The sequence below is a fragment of the Dendrobates tinctorius genome, unplaced genomic scaffold (genome assembly GCF_039654945.1).
Source record: "Dendrobates tinctorius isolate UK_male_01 unplaced genomic scaffold, ASM3965494v1 ptg000019l, whole genome shotgun sequence".
In the NCBI taxonomy this organism is placed as follows: Eukaryota; Metazoa; Chordata; class Amphibia; order Anura; family Dendrobatidae; genus Dendrobates; species Dendrobates tinctorius.
Genome location: NW_027361687.1, coordinates 9672905 through 9691370, shown reverse-complemented (window position 1 = coordinate 9691370; position 18466 = coordinate 9672905). Strand labels below are relative to the sequence as shown.

Below are 18466 nucleotides of genomic sequence, written 5' to 3'. Positions count from 1 at the left end.
TCCTGGGACATCCATCCCATATATATTTTGTTACAGGGGCCGATAATCACATCCCTAATCTTACAATTGATATACGATTTTAATGAGTTACTTCTCTGGTTCTGGGGATTCAAAATGCATCTCAAGTGGACATCATAAAGGGGCAAACATTACATTCCCCACAAGGGAATGATCCCTTTAAAACGATGCCCTTGTTCAGCTTTACAGTTGGTCTAGAAAAGTGACTCTTGGTCAGGAGATCCTATAAATTCGGGGCTCTCCTGGCTGTGAAAAGAGGTTTAGCACTGCTGACTAGGGATGAGCGACTTTGCCTTTTTTCGGGTCGAGTGGGGTTTCATGAAACCCGACTTTCTCAAAAGTCGGGTCGAACGCAATCGGCCGATTATCGTGAAAAGTCGAAGGCCGACTGAAACACGAAACCCAATGCAAGTCAATGGGGAACCAAGGTCGGCAGTGAGTGGAGGACAGGAAACATACCTATAGTGCCCATTTTAATGCCAAAAACATCAATTCTTATTACTTAAGCTTGTCAACCTTAATTTACTTTATAATAATAGTTAGGCATTGAAAACTGGGGGTTATTTGGCTAAAGTAGTGGGGGGGTAGGGCTGGCTCCAGATTTTTGTGGGCCCAGGGCCAAAGGACATGCCACAATTCATGATCCTCTGATATGGCAGAGAAATAGCGGTATAGTACAATGAAAAATACTTCACTTCTTACATCTCATGACTGATATCCATTTTAAATTCTCCAATAGCTCCAAAAACGGACAGTATATTACTCCATACAGTATTATGCCCACTGCCTAGTGCTCTATACAGAGTAATGAGGCCCATATATTTCTCCATACAGAATCATTGGTCCCATATAATGTTTGAAACAGTATATGATGAGCTCCACATAATGCTACAGTATATGTTCGTCACCATGGATGAAGCTCCACTGTCTTATGGGCCCAAATAATGCTCCATATATAATGGGCCCCATTTCTAATGCTCCAGTGCATAATGGGCCCTGTAAATGCTACTCCAGTGTCTGATGTCCACCTTTGGATTGCTCCAGTGTATGGTGGGCCTCATATATCATTCTCCAGAGTAGAGTGCTCCCCAAAAATTGCTGTCCCAACATTGAAAACAATTAAATAAGTCTCCTCGCTAGGGAATCCCTGCATTAGTCTGGACTCCTCGTCGTCCCCATCTTCCATCTCACTGCACTTGGACTGTTTAGACAGAGGGCATACAGACGTGATGTCATCGCGCTCTCTGACCAGAATGTCACTGTCAGGAAACGCGGAAGACGTCACGGCGGTGGAGCAGGGAGAGGTATTTCCACTTTGCAAGTGCTGTGATCCTGAGCAAGTAGGGGGGCCCACTCGTTGGTGACAGCACTGGCACAGGGCCCCTCATAGTACGGCGGTGTGTCTGACGGCGGGTGGAGGGCCCTCCCACCGGCAGAGACACTTTTACATACTATGAGGGGTCCAGTGCCAGTGCCGTCGCCCATGAGTATGTCCCCCCCAACCTGCTCAAGGAACCTGCACTTTCATCTGCACCTTCCTCTTTGTCACCGTGTAAGGTGGTATAGTATGCAGGAAGGGGAACCTGAGTTTCATCAGGGTCAGATTCTGGCTGTGTAGAGTGCGAGGGGAATGTAGTGGTCTGGGTCAATGTACCAGCAGAATCACCTAGCAGTGGCTGGGCATCAGTGCACTTGTGGCGCCCCCAGGAGTACAGTCGCAGCAGTGCCATTACCTTTCTCCTAGGGAATGTGATGTCATGCTTGGGAGCAATGAAGGCTCTCTCTAGCAGTTAAACCAACACACAACACAGTTCCCACTCCAGGCCTGCAGGGAGACCTCTGAACCTGACTGCTGAGGAGCTGCTCTCTGTGGTCGGGAGGAGGTAAGTTAGGGCAGTCTGTGAACGGAAGGGGAAGTGTGTGGACGTGAGAAGGGGAGCTGGAAGATGAGCAGAGTTAAGGCTCACTCCTAGCTGGAGCGCGTGGTCCGGATTCCGGTCTCCGAGTTTGTAGGGAAACTGACGGTCCTGCAGCAGAAGCAGGAGGAAGTAGCAGCTGTAAATGCTCTGTTCCCAACTAAGGCTCAGAGGCCCCAGCAGCGACGTGTGTGAGCCAGAATGAAAAGGCTATGGCTGCCTGCCATACGAGAAGGTTCCAAAAGAGAGTCAACAGGGGGAACTTCAGTGAACTCAGTACTGCGAGTACCTCAGATAAGCGCTAGAACGGAGGCCACACTACTTATCTGCATAGAGAGAATTCCAAATTTGCTTCCAGGCTGACCAACTCCTTCTCCATCTGTACTCTGGGTCCTGGACGGCACTTACCAAGTACAGGTAACGGAACTGCACGACTGTGTCTGTCATCTTTCTCCTGCGCCTGGCGCACGGCTCTGCTACATCCTGCACTGCACACCATCTACCAACTCTTTCATCTGCCCTGCGACTACGGCCCTACCTGTGCAGGGCTTCTACATCTTAGCTGCACCACAACATCTGTGCTAGAGAAGCGACACTGCAGCGCGGGTCAATCTGATCAGAAACCACAGGTAGTGTCACGTATCATTCACCGATAAATGTTATTCACCCTTTTGCATGGACGCCCAGGGCCACGGAACGGGTCGTCACCACCAACGTGACACATCCCTCTGAGACACCGGCCCGGTACCGAATAACCCCACTGCCCTGGCTGGCCACCCACACTCCATGTCAGGTTCATCTTGGACTGGGGAATTCACAATTTGACTTGATAACCCAGGCATGGTATGATAACCCAGGCATGGTATGTGAAAAGAGCTCCATGGAGTAATCTGTAGTATGGCCTGCCGCATCCTTCACTTTTGGTAGGGGTGAAGGACACAAGGAAAGGTGTTGTTCCTGACCAGGAGCCTCCACTGATGACTCAGTGCTTTTATTTTTTGAAACTTCAGAAGAGGAGGTGAGAGAGCTGGAGGCTGTGTCAGCAATGTAAGCCAAAACTTGTTCCTGAAGCTCCGGCTTTAAAAGCGGTTTACCTACTCCCAGAAAAGGGAGCCTTCGAAGCCTTGTGGAGCCAGAAGATGACGCAGGTTCAACACCTCCTGCCTTAGGTGCTATTGTGCTTTTGGCACTACCAACAGATGCACCACCAACACCACCACCATCAGGACCAGCTGGCAACCCCCGCTCACTTCCACGGCCTCTTCCACCATACTTCCTCATTTTTGTGAAAATATACCCAAAATACCACCAGCTATATGGTACTGTAAAACAAGGTAGAAAGTGTATATAGGAAAATAGGGGGGGAAGCCAGCACTGCTTAAGGTTAAAACGCATAAATTGAAGTGCATATGCACATAATATCCAGCTGTATTCAAAAATGAGATATTTGGCAAAAAAATTGATCAATTCAATTGAGCCACCCCGCCGCGCCAAGGCAATCTCATGTGGGGGGTCCCCTATTTTCTTGTTGTTGGTTTGTGGCTCACCACCACTGCTGCCGTGCACGCTTGGCTATGTCCGCTATAAATTTTTCTGTGTTCATTATGATGGATCTAGGCTGCTGTGCACACACACATCAGCCCCGCCCTGCCCCAAGCTTTATTTAATTGTGCACCTGTGTCCGGGCCAATATCGCCCTTCATTTATGTTTGCTGGTTGGGCAATGTGTGGAGGTCAATCCTGATATGTCTGTGTTCAGACCTGGTTGGCCTTCATCTGCACTTGTTTCATCTGGCTTCATGGGAGCGATCCAGCAATGTTCAGGTACAGATTGCACTTGATGTGGTCATGCTCTTAGGAGGCCGTAATGGCACAGTATTTATTATAAATGTAGAGTAGGACCCCCCACATGAGATTGCCTTGGCGCGGCGGGGTGGCTCAATTGAATTGATCAATTTTTTTGCCAAATATCTCATTTTTGAATACAGTTGGATATTATGTGCATATGCACTTCAATTTATGCGTTCTAACCTTAAGCAGTGCTGGCTTCCCCCCCTATTTTCTTGTTGTTGGTTTGTGGCTCACCACCACTGCTGCCGTGCACGCTTGGCTATGTCCACTATAAATTTTTCTGTGTTCATTATGATGGATCTAGGCTGCTGTGCACACACACGGCAGCCCCGCCCTGCCCCAAGCTTTATTTAATTGTGCACCTGTGTCCAGGCCAATATCACCCTTCATTTATGTTTGCTGGTTGGGCAATGTGTGGAGGTCAATCCTGATATGTCTGTGTTCAGACCTGGTTGGCCTTCATCTGCACTTGTTTCATCTGGCTTCATGGGAGCGATCCAGCAATGTTCAGGTACAGATTGCACTTGATGTGGTCATGCTCTTAGGAGGCCGTAATGGCACAGTATTTATTATAAATGTAGAGTAGGACCCCCCACATGAGATTGCCTTGGCGCGGCGGGGTGGCTCAATTGAATTGATCAATTTTTTTGCCAAATATCTCATTTTTGAATACAGTTGGATATTATGTGCATATGCACTTCAATTTATGCATTCTAACCTTAAGCAGTGCTGGCTTCCCCCCTATTTTCTTTTCAGAAAGTGTATATAGTATTGTTGAGAATTTGAATCTCACTAGAGATTTGAGGACTCTGAACTATTGTCTCAGGCTCAGTAGAGATTACACCTCAATGTAACAGGCTGAAATTGGATGGTGTATGACAAGGTGGAGGGTGTATGTAGCATTGGTGAGAATTTGAATCTCACTAGAGATTTGAGGACGCTGAACTATTGTCTCAGGCCCAGTATAGATTACACCTCAATGTAACAGGCTGAAATTGGATGGTGTATGACAAGGTGGAGGGTGTATATAGTATTGGTGAGAATTTGGATCTCACTAGAGATTTTAGGAGGCTGACAATGATGCTCTCAGTCCAAGTATGGATGCAGGCAGCCTAATAAGCAGTACTGCTGCACACAAAAGGGTGGAAAAATGAACGCTTGGTAACTGTGCAGAAAAGAGGAAGAAAAGTATTTTTGCTTTTAAAAAAGCAGTTTGCACAGCAGTGTGCAAACAGCAATGCAGCTATCAGGGAGCCTTATAAGGCAGCCTAATAAACAGCAGAGCTGATGCACAAAAATATAGCCTCCCCTGTCACTGCACACAAACTGTTGTGTTGTACAGTGGAAATCGCTACCAGCAGAAGCAGTTTTTTTGGTTCTTCTTCCCTGCCTAACACTCTCCCTTATTCAGAATCATCAGCAGCAACCTCTCCCTAATGCTAAGGTCGGCAGAAGTAAGATGGCGGTCGGCGTGCACGCCCTTTTATAGCCCCTGTGACGCCACACAAAGCCAGCCAATCACTTGCATGCCCTTCTCAAAGAAGGTGGTGAACAATGCCTATGTCATCGCGCTGCCCACAGTGTGCGTCCTCCATCATTGGCTAAAAAAGGGCGCTGGAAATGTGGCGCCCCCAGGAGTATGGCCGCCACAGTGACTTTGCCTTCCTCCAGGGAAGGTGATGTCATGCTTGGAAGCAGTGAAGGGTCTCTCTCGCAGTTAAGGCCTCTTTCACACTTCAGTTTTTTGCATCAGTTCAAATCCGCCAAAAAGTCAGACAAGCGGATCCGTTCTCAACTGATGTGAACGGATGGCACAGGATCCGTTTTCAGACGGATCCTGAAAATGAGGAAATTTAAAGGAAACGCTGGCGAGAGAGAGAGAGAGAGAGAATGAATATTTGGGGTTAAATGAGTGTCTGGAGGATCTGCCAGAGAAAAAAAACGTTGCAAGCTCCGTTTTGAAATCTTTGAGGATGGTGACGGACAGAAACTTTTGGCGGATCCTCAAAAAAACGGATACAACGGACAGCAATCCGTCACAATCCGCCATTAATGAAAGTCAATGGGGAAAAAAACGGATCCTCAAAAGAAAATTGAGGATCCGTTTTTTTTCTAAATCTGGCAGATTGTGACTGATTGTAAAAAACTGAAGTGTGAAAGAGGCCTAACCTATTCATGCAACACAGTTCCACTCCAGGCCAGCAGGGGGGACTCTGAACCGGAATTGAAGGGAGGAGTGCTGTCTGAGGGCCAAGAGCAAGGAGTGGTCAATTAGTGTGAGGAGGTCCACCTGTGCAGACGTGTGGAGAGAAGCTGGAGGTTGAGCTGAGGAAAGAGAGCTCTCTCACAGTGAGAGCGCATGAACTGGAGCCTGGTCTCCACGGTTGTACAGATACTAATGGTCTTGCAACAGACACCAGAGGAGTAGGAGGCTGTAAATGCCTACCCCCATCTAAGACTCGGAGGCACAACAGCACGGAGTGAGCCAAGACACGAATAGCCGCTACAGCTGTCTGCCATACGAGGAGTGAGAGTAGAAGAGAATTGAGAGGAACTTCAGAGTAACTCAGTACTAGGAGTACTTCACTCAAATAAGCACTAGGAAGGAGACTGCACAGCCCATCTGCTGAGAGAGAATCCCTGAGCTGCTTCCAGGCTAGCCTGCTCTGGTACCATCTGTAATCAGGACCCTGGACTGCATTTATCAAGTAAAGGTACAGAAATTGCACCCCGCTGTGTCTTTGTCTGCTTCCTACCCTTCTGGCACTGCTACATCCCCGTGCCGACCACATCCACACTGCCCTGGGACTACAGCTTCACCAGTGGGGAGCTTTTACATCTTTGCTGCACCATACCATCAGTCCCAGTGGATCTGCATGCAGTGTCGGCTTAACATCTCACTTGCCGAACACCACAGGTGGCGTCACGACCTATTCCATTAACTACATTCCACCATTCAATCACCCTTAATATTTGGGTGCCCAGGGCCACGGACCGGGTCACCGCTGCTGTGACACATCCCGCTGACACCGGCCCGGTACCGAGTACCCCACAGCCCTGGGAGGGCGACTCAGAAGCATCATTTGAAACACGACTTTGGAGCTCTGGTCGCCGACCTCTTGGCCAATCCTCACGCTATGGTCGGGTTTCGTTTCATGAAACCCGACTTCAGCGAAAGTCGCCGACTTTTGAATTTGACCGTCCCGTTTCGCTCAACTCTACTGGTGACTGCAGCAGTCTAAGCATCCATTCTCAAAATTGGCCAATATTTAGAAAGTATGCCCCTCACCTGGTGCCAACTGTTATTGTAATCCATGACAAATCTTAAATGGGTATCTACCTCATGTACCCATGGAGACAGAAGTGAAGCCTGATCTCGTTGTCATGCGTGCTGGAAAGAAGTAGAGATGAATCTCTTGGGGTAGCCACGCTGCTTAAAATGGTCAGTGAGGCCGCGAGCCTGAGAGATAAAATCTCGGTCAAGTGTGCAGTTTCATCTAACACAAAGGAATTGGCCAGTCGGCACACCCACCTTAGTAATGATGGTTGGCCCGCATGGCGAAGTATCGGTGCAAGATTTTCTACTGGACCAAGGCCAAAAATATTCATGCCAGCACACTCTTCAGAGTGACACACGAACGTCCTGGGCGTGACAGAGATGAGGAGCTTGAGGCAGAAGAGATTCCTGGTTTCTGAAACCTGTCTATCTTGTTGATTGCAACGCAGGGACAGAATAAAGGAGGAGTCAGAAGATCAGGTCCTGGCATGGTCCCCAGATGACTGGATCCAACTCCATCATATGGACAAAGAGACTGCCCAGCTGCGACAGTGGGTGGTATTAAAACAACTTTGGATTCGAGGAAAAGGAATGCGCTGTCCTCAGGTGCCCTGCAGATTCTGGGACAATGGGAAAGACTCTGCTTTAAAGATGGATTGTTGTTTTGGAAAGTACAGCTATTGCGAGAAGAAGGAGTTACTTGGCCAGTAGTACTCCAGAGAAATCAATTAAGATTGTGGCTACCGAGGATCATGAGCGGGGGCTCACTTCAGTGCAGCGAAAATGTTCGAATCGCTACAGAAATTGGTGTATCACACACGACGACTGAGGAATGCGGTGGAAGATGTGTGTCAACAATGCAGAAGCTGTGAGATGGCTAAACCCCCAGAACAGTGGACACAGACCATTGTGACCTCTGCCCCTTTGGAAGTATTGATGATTGACTACCTGACTGTAGAACCAGCACATCTTGGCTACAAACATGGTCTGGTAATGACCGACCACTTCGTCAAGTTTGCTGTGGTAACTCCAACTAGACATCAGACTGTTGAATCAGCTGCACAGGCTATCTGTCGAGCTGGAAATGTACCCAGAGGAGGACTACCCACGGACGGGGGTGTCGTCTTGGGTAAGTGGCATCGGCACCGATTGCAGACTCTCTTCCGACTGGTGTAGATGAAGTTTCAGGAACTTAAGCACCATGAAGCACCACCTATTCGCGGGACAGCTCTGAGACCCAGGGACCAAGTCTTGGTCCAGAATAAGCGGCCCAGGGGGGCACTGGATGGTCTCCAAGCCTGGGTAAATATACTTTATGTGGCTCATGAACTGCTTATTTATTTTGTCATGAGGTCCACACTTGACTCTCTCTTTATATCAGTATTTGATTCATTTTTATCAAGGGCCTTGGTTCCCTGTGAGAGGATCAACTATGGAAAGACCAGCAATATTTGCATGTTAATTGTGTTTATTGAAATTACATTACCCATTAATCCTTTCTTGTGCATCTGCATACCACAAGCTGTATGAAACACATCACTAATTCTGAGTATATGGGGATTAATAATTAACTATTTTAGTGATAAATATGTAATTATTCCATCATTGTACATGCATATTTAGTAATTTTTTTACACATATCATATTCTTTTAGCTGTGTGGAATATATGACCAATTTTTTCTACTCCATTGTTGCACTCGCACTTTATATAATGTTTTGCAACTATCATTTATAAATTTGCATGCTTTGTCATGTGTTGTACTTACTTTGATTCATGTAGCAACCACTTAAATCCCATGTTCATCCAGTGTCAAGCTACTGTCCTGTTTCTGTATGGTTAACCGTCTCTTTTTATTTTTTGCATTATTAATAAAATATATATCTTTTTATCAAGTGTCTCTGGAGGACCTTTTTCTCTTTATGGCGTTTTGTGCTTGGTTTCACAGTCCTCCGTGTTGTAACCTCTTTGCATTGTGGATATTTGGTCCGGAATAAGCGGCCTGGGGGGAAAATTGGAAAGCAGGTGGGAGCGGATTCCACACCGAGTGATATGACGGGTTGGTCCCAATGGTCCGGTATACGAAGTTCAGCCTGAAAAGGAGGGGGAAGCATCCACTAGAGTAGTCCATCATAGCATGTTGTGGCCCTGCTTGTCCAAGGAACCAAAAAGTGAGGAAGAGTTGAAAAAACCAGGGAGGTGCTCCCACCTCCAGTCTCCGACTTCGATGAAGAAGAGGGAATGTTAGTTCTGTGCCAAAGCCTCAATGATGTGGCTTACCCCCCTTGAGGAGATGAACACTGGGTCGCCCATGCTGGAAATCGCTAAAGCAGCAGACTCACCAAGTCAGAGCATCCCATTACCGCCCACAAGTCAGCCCGAACTACGACAGTCAGAGCGAACCACAGCTGGAGTGCCACCATCCCGCTACCAGCAAGATAAGTTTATCTGGCAGAGAATTATGCAAGAAGTCGAGAAGTGTGAACAACTGATGAAGGAACTCTCACCCGTGGAATAGCGAGCTAAAGGATGGTGGGCTATGGTTGCTGAAGCATCGGGTCTGGAACTGCTGTGGATGAACCTCCTGTTCCTGGGGGGAATGAGCAAGCCAGTAACCAGGGTGAAGGAGGTGTGGCCAGTTAGTGTGAGGTAAAATGGGTTGCTCAGCAACTTAAGCAGTCTTCCCGCCAGAACGCCAATGAGGTGAATACAGCAACCGCTGTGAGGGAAGCAACAGGCCATGGCATTGTCGCGACTGCGACCACAGACGCAGCCGAGCCGGCGCCTCCACGTCGACCGACCACACCGGCGTGGGGCGAGCATCCCAGGTGGGGATGGAATGTGGACCCACTGGACCATAGGGGGGACCCGGGCCTACCCAGACAAAGGAAGGGTAGAGACCGGGGTCTGTGACAGCTGAGCATGTGGACGAGGTGGCAGAAGGACATGACACCGCACAACTTCACCACACAAAATAGAGTTTACTTTAAGACAAAACAAAGTACAAGCACGAAGCATAAATATGCCCGGCTCCCGATTCCGCACATCAGGGAAGGGTACACATCTCAGGATAACAGGCGAAGGCAGGAGGACATCACGGGTTGATGCCGTCCAGGGTTGTCTGGCACGTGCATACTAGGTCGGCCTCTCTCAGGCCTCAGGCGTAGCACAGGCTCAGTAGGAGAACATCAGACACCAATCCAGGACAGACGTCATCACAGAGGGACCTCAGGGAACTGGCGAAACATCAGGACACAGGCAGGGCATCAGGAACACAGACTGGACATCAGGAACACGGACTGGACATCAGGAACATGGACTGGGCATCAGCAACACTGACTGGACATCAGGAACACAGACCAGACATCAGGAACATGGACTGGACATCAGGAACACGGACCAGACATCAGGACACCAGGCGAACATCAGGTCTCAGGCAAGACATCAGGACTCAGATCTCAGATAGAGCATCAGCACTCTGGCATTGGACTCCGGACATCTGACCACGATCGACAGGCTCCAGACATCAGGCTGCGGACATCATCTCCGGACATCAGGCCGCAGTCATCAGGCTCCGGACCTCTGGCAGCAATCGGCAGGCTCCGGACATCGGACAGGGAAGCATAGGATCCGGACATCTGGCGGAGGACATCAGGCATAGCACATCTGGAAGAGGTCGTTAGACACCGGACATCAGGCCTCGGTCATCAGGCTCCGGACGAGAGGGCACGGTCATCAACCTCCGGACATCTGGCTGCGAACTAGAAAGGAACCCAAGCGGTCTGGTGCAAACCCTGCCGGGTTGGACTGGAACCGGCAGGGAATTGCACAGAATAACCAGCTGAGCACAGAGTAGCAGAAACTCAGCGGATACATCGGACTCCTATTTCCAAGATGAACCCAGGTTAAATTGCAACAAGTCAGGTAGCAAACAGTCACAGTCACAGGGCACAGGGTTCAAGACACGGAAGGACCTCAGGAACATAATACAGAGGACACAGTTCAGACAGGGTCAGATAAAGGAGCAGATCCAGGATTCAGGAAACAAGACACAACATGGACGGGCCTGGATATGCAGCCTCCATGATAGGCGGTCTGGGTATTCTGGTGCCAGAGCAGGCGGAGATACAGGACACAGTTCAGACAGGGAAAAAGATCATCAGCTCCCCCAGAACTGATCACAATCAGAGCAGGAGCTGAACACACAAACTCACATGGCTAGGTTCAGGAACTCAATGCGAAGCTCTGGCCATGCCCCACAGGGCACGAAACTTTTATATAGGAGCTGCCTCACAGCTATAGGCTGGAGCAGCAATTGTAGCTCACACCCATTCCTCATAAAAGCAGGGGAGGTGTGACGGCGTGCACCCTAAGCACAGCCAGACACTAATCAGCAATGCAAAGGACACCTGGCGAGAGCTGCAAGCCTGAACACACGTGGCAAGCCATACACAGTGCAGAGGACCTACAAATCCACGGATATCTTCCACATTAGCAGCCCGGGACCGCACAAGCGGGTGGTCATGCAGTGCAGCAGAGCCACACACGCCTGTACGGCTACGCAGCGGAGCAGGGAACTGAACAGCATCCATAAAGGTACCAGATAACAGTATCCCTGCTAATTAGGAGGAAAGGAGCAAAGCGTTAATGCAGAGACATGCAGAGTAATACTGTGAAAGCAAAGTATAAACACACCAGCATTACAGGCGTGAAGAGAAAGGGCGGCATAGTGAGGGACTCACCAAAACCGGCGCGTGTGCAGGGGAGCATATGATTGATGGAGCATTGCAGTATGAACATACAGGTGTTGGCTGATATCCAGAGAGGCGCATGCGGGTAAAGCATTGCAGTGCAGCCCTTCAGGTCACGGCGGCTGTTCAAGGAGACCCGTGCCGAGAGGAATCTTGTGGAGAGCTCTACTCTCTTATTCCACAGATATATGGACTCAGCGGGCAAAACCAGAGACGGCCCGCTGCTGCCAGAAGAAGGACCATGTGCTAGGCGAGGACGCATTCTACTACCCACAGGGCCTTCAGAGAGTGACAGGCTGCGGAGTCACAATAAGTTTAACCTTTAACAAGAAACTGTTGAGCTAACTGACTTTTATTTAGTTTTACCTTTGTACTCTTTGCTTACTCTGCTGTCTCCCTGTGAGGAGTTTTTGCACTGTAAAATAATTAAATATAGCTGATCCCTGCTCTGCAGCATTTGTGTTACTGCCTCCCATTACCTGCTTATTACAACAACTCCCGCCATCCTTTAAATAGTCACATGACCCATCAGCTGATCACTAGTAACAGAGTTATTCTATGCAGGCCAGCCTGGAGTGAGAAGCTCTCTTGGGTAGTTGCTGCTAATGTGGGAGTTTGGGTTCCTAATGCTGTATTCTCTGCTGCTGTAGAGCTTAGCAGAAGAGCCTGAAGCTGAGTATTTATTCCTTTTATTTATGTCAGTCTCATGTTTGTCACTTCCCCTATGTTAATGTGACATCCTAGAGTACGGTTATCACAGCGACATCGCCTCCCTCTAAGAGGTGAAGTCATGCGTGCAGGCAGAAAAGGGACCCCCATGCCAGGTAGCATAGATTAAATCACAATTCCTGCTGTAGGTCAGAAAAAGGAGATGCCTTATAAATTCTGGCCAGCAGAGGGGGTTGGTGAGTCAGCTAGAAGTCACTTGAGGTGGTTGTCATGGAAACGAGAGCAACTGTGAGCTGTGAGGAGAAATGACAAGGCAGTTAAAAAAAAGTGAGGTAAAAAGATCTTTCTGGAATGTCCAGTCAGTTGAAGACAGGGAGCTGATCTGAGAGGAGTTCAAGACAGACAGCTGATCTGTGAAGAGGGAAAGGACACGAGCAGAGACAGAGGGGCTCTGGGGAAGCTAAAATACTGCATATAGCAGACCCCTAAGCGAAGCGCTAAGAGGGAGAAAAGGAACGTCAGAGTCTTTGGTGGTCAGGAGCTGTATGTTCTGATCGCCGGATCTGAAAATACAGGGAATTGTAAATTCCTGTGCGACACTGAACACCTGAGGGCATGGCAGCGGATAAGGAGCCCGGAGCCGACGGTGAAAAGAGCGGTACCCGTGGAATAGGCTCATGCTGACAGCCGTACAGGTTGGTGAAAACATCACGCAATTGAGGGTCACAGCATAGTTATAAACAGCGGAGACCCACACACAAAGCGCAGAAGGAAGGTCCTAAATCCCCACTTGGCAAGGTGAATCCCCTGAATGCCTCCAGGCGAGCCGGACTCATTCCATCACCTGTATGTGGTACTCCGGATTACAACCACTTTCAAGTAAAAGGTAAAGAAACAGCACCTCTCTGTGTCTTTCTCTCATTTTTCTGCACCCCAACGTTCACAGCCATTTTTATAATTAATTTAACATCTTTGCCCTGGGACTATTGCTCTACCTGTGGAGAGCTATTTTCACCTCAGCTGCGACAGTCTCAGGGGAACAACACTGCAGCGCTGGTCGCCTCTGACCAGAATACCACAGGTGGCGTCACGTATTTAACCATCTATAAACTTTATTTTCATTTTTACCACATAAATACCACACAACTTTCCCCTATTTTATTTCTGGACGCCTCTGGGCCACGGACCTGGTCGCCACCGCCGTGACACCGTCCCCCATTGAAGTCGACGGGCCCGGTACCGAGTACCCCCAGGCCCTGTGAAACGCTCTAACTGGTGTCAAGAACAGGATTTAGCGAGCCTAGCAAAGCTAGGTAAAGGAGCCTGGCAAAGCTGGTGTCATGATCCAGGTTGGATTATGACAGATAAATGCACTAGTAACCTTTTTTTCCTTCAAGCCTTTGGCTTTAAGGTAGTTTTGCCCCCGGTGGTCATTAGGGTCATTGCACTGTGGTGATTTCAGTTCTAGTTTTGCCCCCCGGTGGCCGTTAGGGTCATTGCACTCTGGTTACTTTAGTTTAGTGCACATGATGATGAAGCAGGTGTGATTGCTGGCTCTTACCTATGAAAGAGTGTCAGGTGGTTGCAATCACTGTTGGCAATATTGCTCATTTCCAACCAAGTCTGGTGGAGGAAGGATCTACTGAGAGGAGTTCCTTGCAGCTCAGACAGTGCTCTGGTGTAGTAGCTTCAGGTGGAAGCTGAATTCTGGTGGTGGACTTTGTTGCTAGGAGCAAGAGCAACAGAGCAAAGCTAAGTGGTGTTACCCCTGTTTTGTAACTTTCCTTTTGTGTGTTTCAGTGCAGTGGTGGGATTAGTTTCTGCACCGTTAATTTCATTAGAAAGGGCTATGTGCAGGGCGAGATAGGGTTTTTAGGTTCCTGATCGGCGCCCGGTGCGGAACCGGCCTAGGGATCGTTAGGAGTGTAGAGACACTGACTCAGGGGAGTACAGGAGGTCTCCACATCCCCGTTCCCTATCGCAGGGCCCTCCATTGTATCAGTTTCCCTGGTGTTTCCCTTTATTATTTAAATTCGCTCTGCTGGAGGCGGTGTATCCAGGGTCACGTGTGCCATAGAAATTCGCCCTGCTGGAGGCGGTGTGTCCAAGTCACATGTTGACTATCACATTATCACAACCATAACATTTTTCTCTGGTGGGCCATGGGCCAAGTGCAGACCGGTGAGCAGTTGTTGCTGGCCCTCACTGAGATTAGTGAGGAGCTGAATGATGAGGTTCAGCAGCACCTGCAGCGGAATTATGGGTCTGAGGCCTACCCTCTGCCTCAACTAGAGGGTCCATATACGGTGTTGGCGAGGATGTGCCGTGGAGTCCCTGCTGGGGAGCAGGACTTGCATATACAGGCGGATGTACCCAGGCAGGTAGGTGGAGTTGGTGTCCCCATGGTGCTGCCTGGTGTTCCCCAAGGTGAAGGGATATGTCCCTGTAGTGAGAAGACTAATGATTTAGTCCTTGGCACTCACGCCGAAACTTCGGTTATATCAGAGAAGCCATGTCCCCCTGGTCGTGTGGAGGAAGATGACCTGGGAGTTTATATTTCCTCCTCGCCCTTAGAAGGTGCTATGTCAGCAGAGGTGATGGTTGGCGAGATACCTGAGGGCTTACCGGTGCTTGTTAACAGTGGAGCAGAAGTCAGTCTGGTGGATGCTCAGTTTGTCCAGACTCATGGCTTGAGGTGTGAGACGCCGGACAAACCAATAAGCGTCCAGGCAATTAACTCTGTCCCACTGAGCCGGGGGGGGGGTTAAACCAAGTTGTAGAGGACATTGTGCTGCATAGTGGACATCAACATGAGTCTCAGTCATACTAAGCCTTGGAGGGAAAGCTAACACCTATCGTTTTGGACCCCCTTGGTCTAAAAAATGCAACCCGGTTTTAGATTGGCGGACTAGGGAAGTAGTCAGCTGGGAGCAGTCGTGTGAGGGCTGCTGCCTAGGGGCTACTGTCTCTGCCATCTCTCTACAATCGTCCCCTTCCTCTCCATTGAGAGCAGCAGAGATGCTGCAGGAGAGTAGGAGCAAGTCTCAACCCTCGCCATTAGCCAACCCTGGGAGGCAGAGACCTCGTGGTGGAAGGGGTTGGAGGGTGGCGTTTCCCTTGGTGAGTTGCAGGGGTGTGAGTGTGGTGACACAGGGGGACGCCTCTGTTGTCAGTTCTAGAATGAGTTCACCGAATTTTGACAAACGAATGTGTGGCAATAAACGCTCAGGTCTGGACCTGTGTGTGAACGAGCATGTATGGGTGGCCACCAAAAACATCCAGTGGAAGTGTGTTGCGGGGGTCTGGAATTCTCAGGTGATCGGGCCGTATCTGATGTCAGCTGTCCAGGGCCCGGAGACTTACCAGCTGGAGTTGCCCACATACTTGCCCATACACCTCTCGTTCCCCAGATCGGCGCTTTGGAGATGGGTAGTGCCTCCGGAACACACATTGCCAATACCAGTGGTGCTTGTTTGTCATAAACCTGACATGCAGGTAGTTGCTGGGGTGAACTCTGGACCTGGGCGTCCCCGCTGTAGCTGGTTCCCTGATGAGGAGCGGTCTTGAGGGTCCAGAGGCCCCTCATTGAGGGAGGGTACTGTCATGATCGAGGTTGGATTATGACAGATAAATGCACTAGTAACCTTTTTTTTCCTTCAAACCTTTGGCTTTAAGGTAGTTTTGCCCCCAGTGGCCATTAGGGTCATTGCACTGTGGTGATTTCAGTTCTAGTTTTGCCCCCGGTGGCCATTAGCGTCATTGCACTCTGGTTACTTTAGTTTAGTGCACATGATGATGAAGCAGGTGTGATTGCTGGCTCTTACCTATAAAAGAGTGTTAGGTGGTTGCAATCACTGTTGGCGATATTGCTCATTTCCAACCAAGTCTGGTGGAGGAAGGATCTACTGAGAGGAGTTCCTTGCAGCTCAGGCAGAGCTCTGGTGTAGTAGCTTCAGGTGGAAGCTGAATTCTGGTGGTGGACTCTGTTGCTAGGAGCAAGAGCAACAGAGCAAAGCTAAGTGGTGTTACCCCTGTTTTGTAACTTTCCTTTTGTGTGTTTCAGTGCAGTGGTGGGATTAGTTTCAGCACCATCCATTTCACTAGAAAGGGCTAGGTGCAGGGCGAGCTAGGGTTTTTAGGTTCCTGATTGGTGCCCGGTGTGGAACCGGCCTAGGGATCGTTAGGAGTGTAGAGACACTGGCTCAGGGGAGTGTAGGAGGTCTCCACGTCCCCGTTCCCTATCACAGGGCCTTCCATTGAATCAGTTTCCCTGCTGTTTCCCTTTATTATTTAAATTCGCCCTGCTGGAGGCGGTGTATCCAGGGTTACGTGTGCCATAGAAATTCGCCCTGCTGGAGGCGGTGTATCCTGTCACATGTTGACCATCACAGCTGGGTACTGTGCTTATTAAATTGAATGCTAAAGATTTGACTGAGCTTTCAAGTAACCGCCAAAACTGCGTCACACAGTGCATGTGAGCAGAGAGGGGCACGCCAGTGAAGCTGGAGCTGCGCTCTATTGTGAGCAAGTGAAAAACAGGAAGAAAAATGCTCAACTCGGGTGAAGATTCAGCGGCGGTCGCAACCGCAGCCTCCTTAATGCCTCTATCAATGCCATACATACCAGGAACAGCCTGGCTACCTCAGTACTCAGGGGAGTCGCGCACCCTGAGCGATTTTAAAGAAAGAATATGTAGTTTGTTCAAAGTGTACCCCCTGCCAGAAAGCCAAAAAGTCAGTATCCTCATTGGCCAGTTAACTGGTGCAGCTCAGAGGGAAGTAAAGTCCTGGCAGGACACTGATAAAGGGACTGTCCAACAAATCTTGGCCAGACTGAAGAACACTTTTGATACCCGTACTGCAACAGAGATAAAAATGAGATTTTTTGGGTGCAAACAGAGAGTGCCGGACAGTATACGGGACTATGCCCTTAATCTTCAGGAGGCACTTTGGGCTGTAAAGCAGGTTGTTCCTGAGAGCGTGCAAGATCAAGATAGATTACTAACAGAGCAGTTCATAGAGGGACTCCAGTCTAACAACCAAAGGACACAGCTGCGCAAAATGACCCTACAAAATCCTGAATTGGACTTTGCACACTTTAATGATAGAGCCATCAGAGTGCTGCGTGAACTGAACCCTAGCAGCACAGAGCCCTCTAAGCATCCTGCAATTACATACCAGCAGGAGGCAGCATCCTTTCCAAAGACCCCTATTGAGACTGACAAGCCGTCCAAAGATGATGATTCTGCTGCAGACTTACGTCTCCAAGTCAAGGAACTAACCAAAAGTGCTACACTGACAAAAACTGTGCAGTCCCTGCAAGTGACTCCAAAGAAGAAGATCCAGCTGGCCTCCAGGCCAGATGATGTCCCATGGCGACAACAGAGGAGAATCCCACCGACCAGAGGAGAGACAGTGATCGTTACGACGAGGACGGACAGCCCATCTGTCGCCGCTGCAACAAGGTGGGACACCTAGCCAGATCCTGTCATTTAAACAAGCAACCCCTGGGGCAAAGGGCCAACCCTCAGGAGTAAGACGACCAGGCCCACCAAATTGGCGAGACAAGTACTTAGGAGGACGACCAGTCCTGCCTGTTGTGATTGACGGTTTTCCGATGAATGCTTTACTGGATACCGGTTCCCAGGTGGCAACGATACCATATGTTCTTTTTAAGCAGTACTGGGCAGATTCAGATATTACTCATAGCCCAGATAAAGACCTTACCATTTTTGCCAGCAGTGGTCAGCCCTTGCCTCATATGGGATATAAAGAGGTGACTATCAAAATTGGCTGAGTAGAATTGCAATCGCAAGGTTTGATAATAGTTGATATTGACAAACGAGAATGCCATCCTATGTTCACTTTAGGCACTAATGTAATTGAAAATTGTCTTGGAGAAATTATTGCTTTGTTACAACAGGTAGCCGAGACTGCCAGCTCCAGTCAGCAACGGGTCCTGCAAAAGGAGATCAGAGCCCTGATG

The 18466-nt window shown here is 49.1% G+C and overlaps 1 pseudogene; it reads left to right on the top strand.

The window, feature by feature from the left end:
- The window catches only part of LOC141083107 (kinesin-like protein KIF23 pseudogene), a 129636-nt pseudogene extending 121863 nt beyond the window's left edge, over positions 1-7773 (top strand).
- Positions 7774-18466: the final 10693 nt, after the last annotated feature.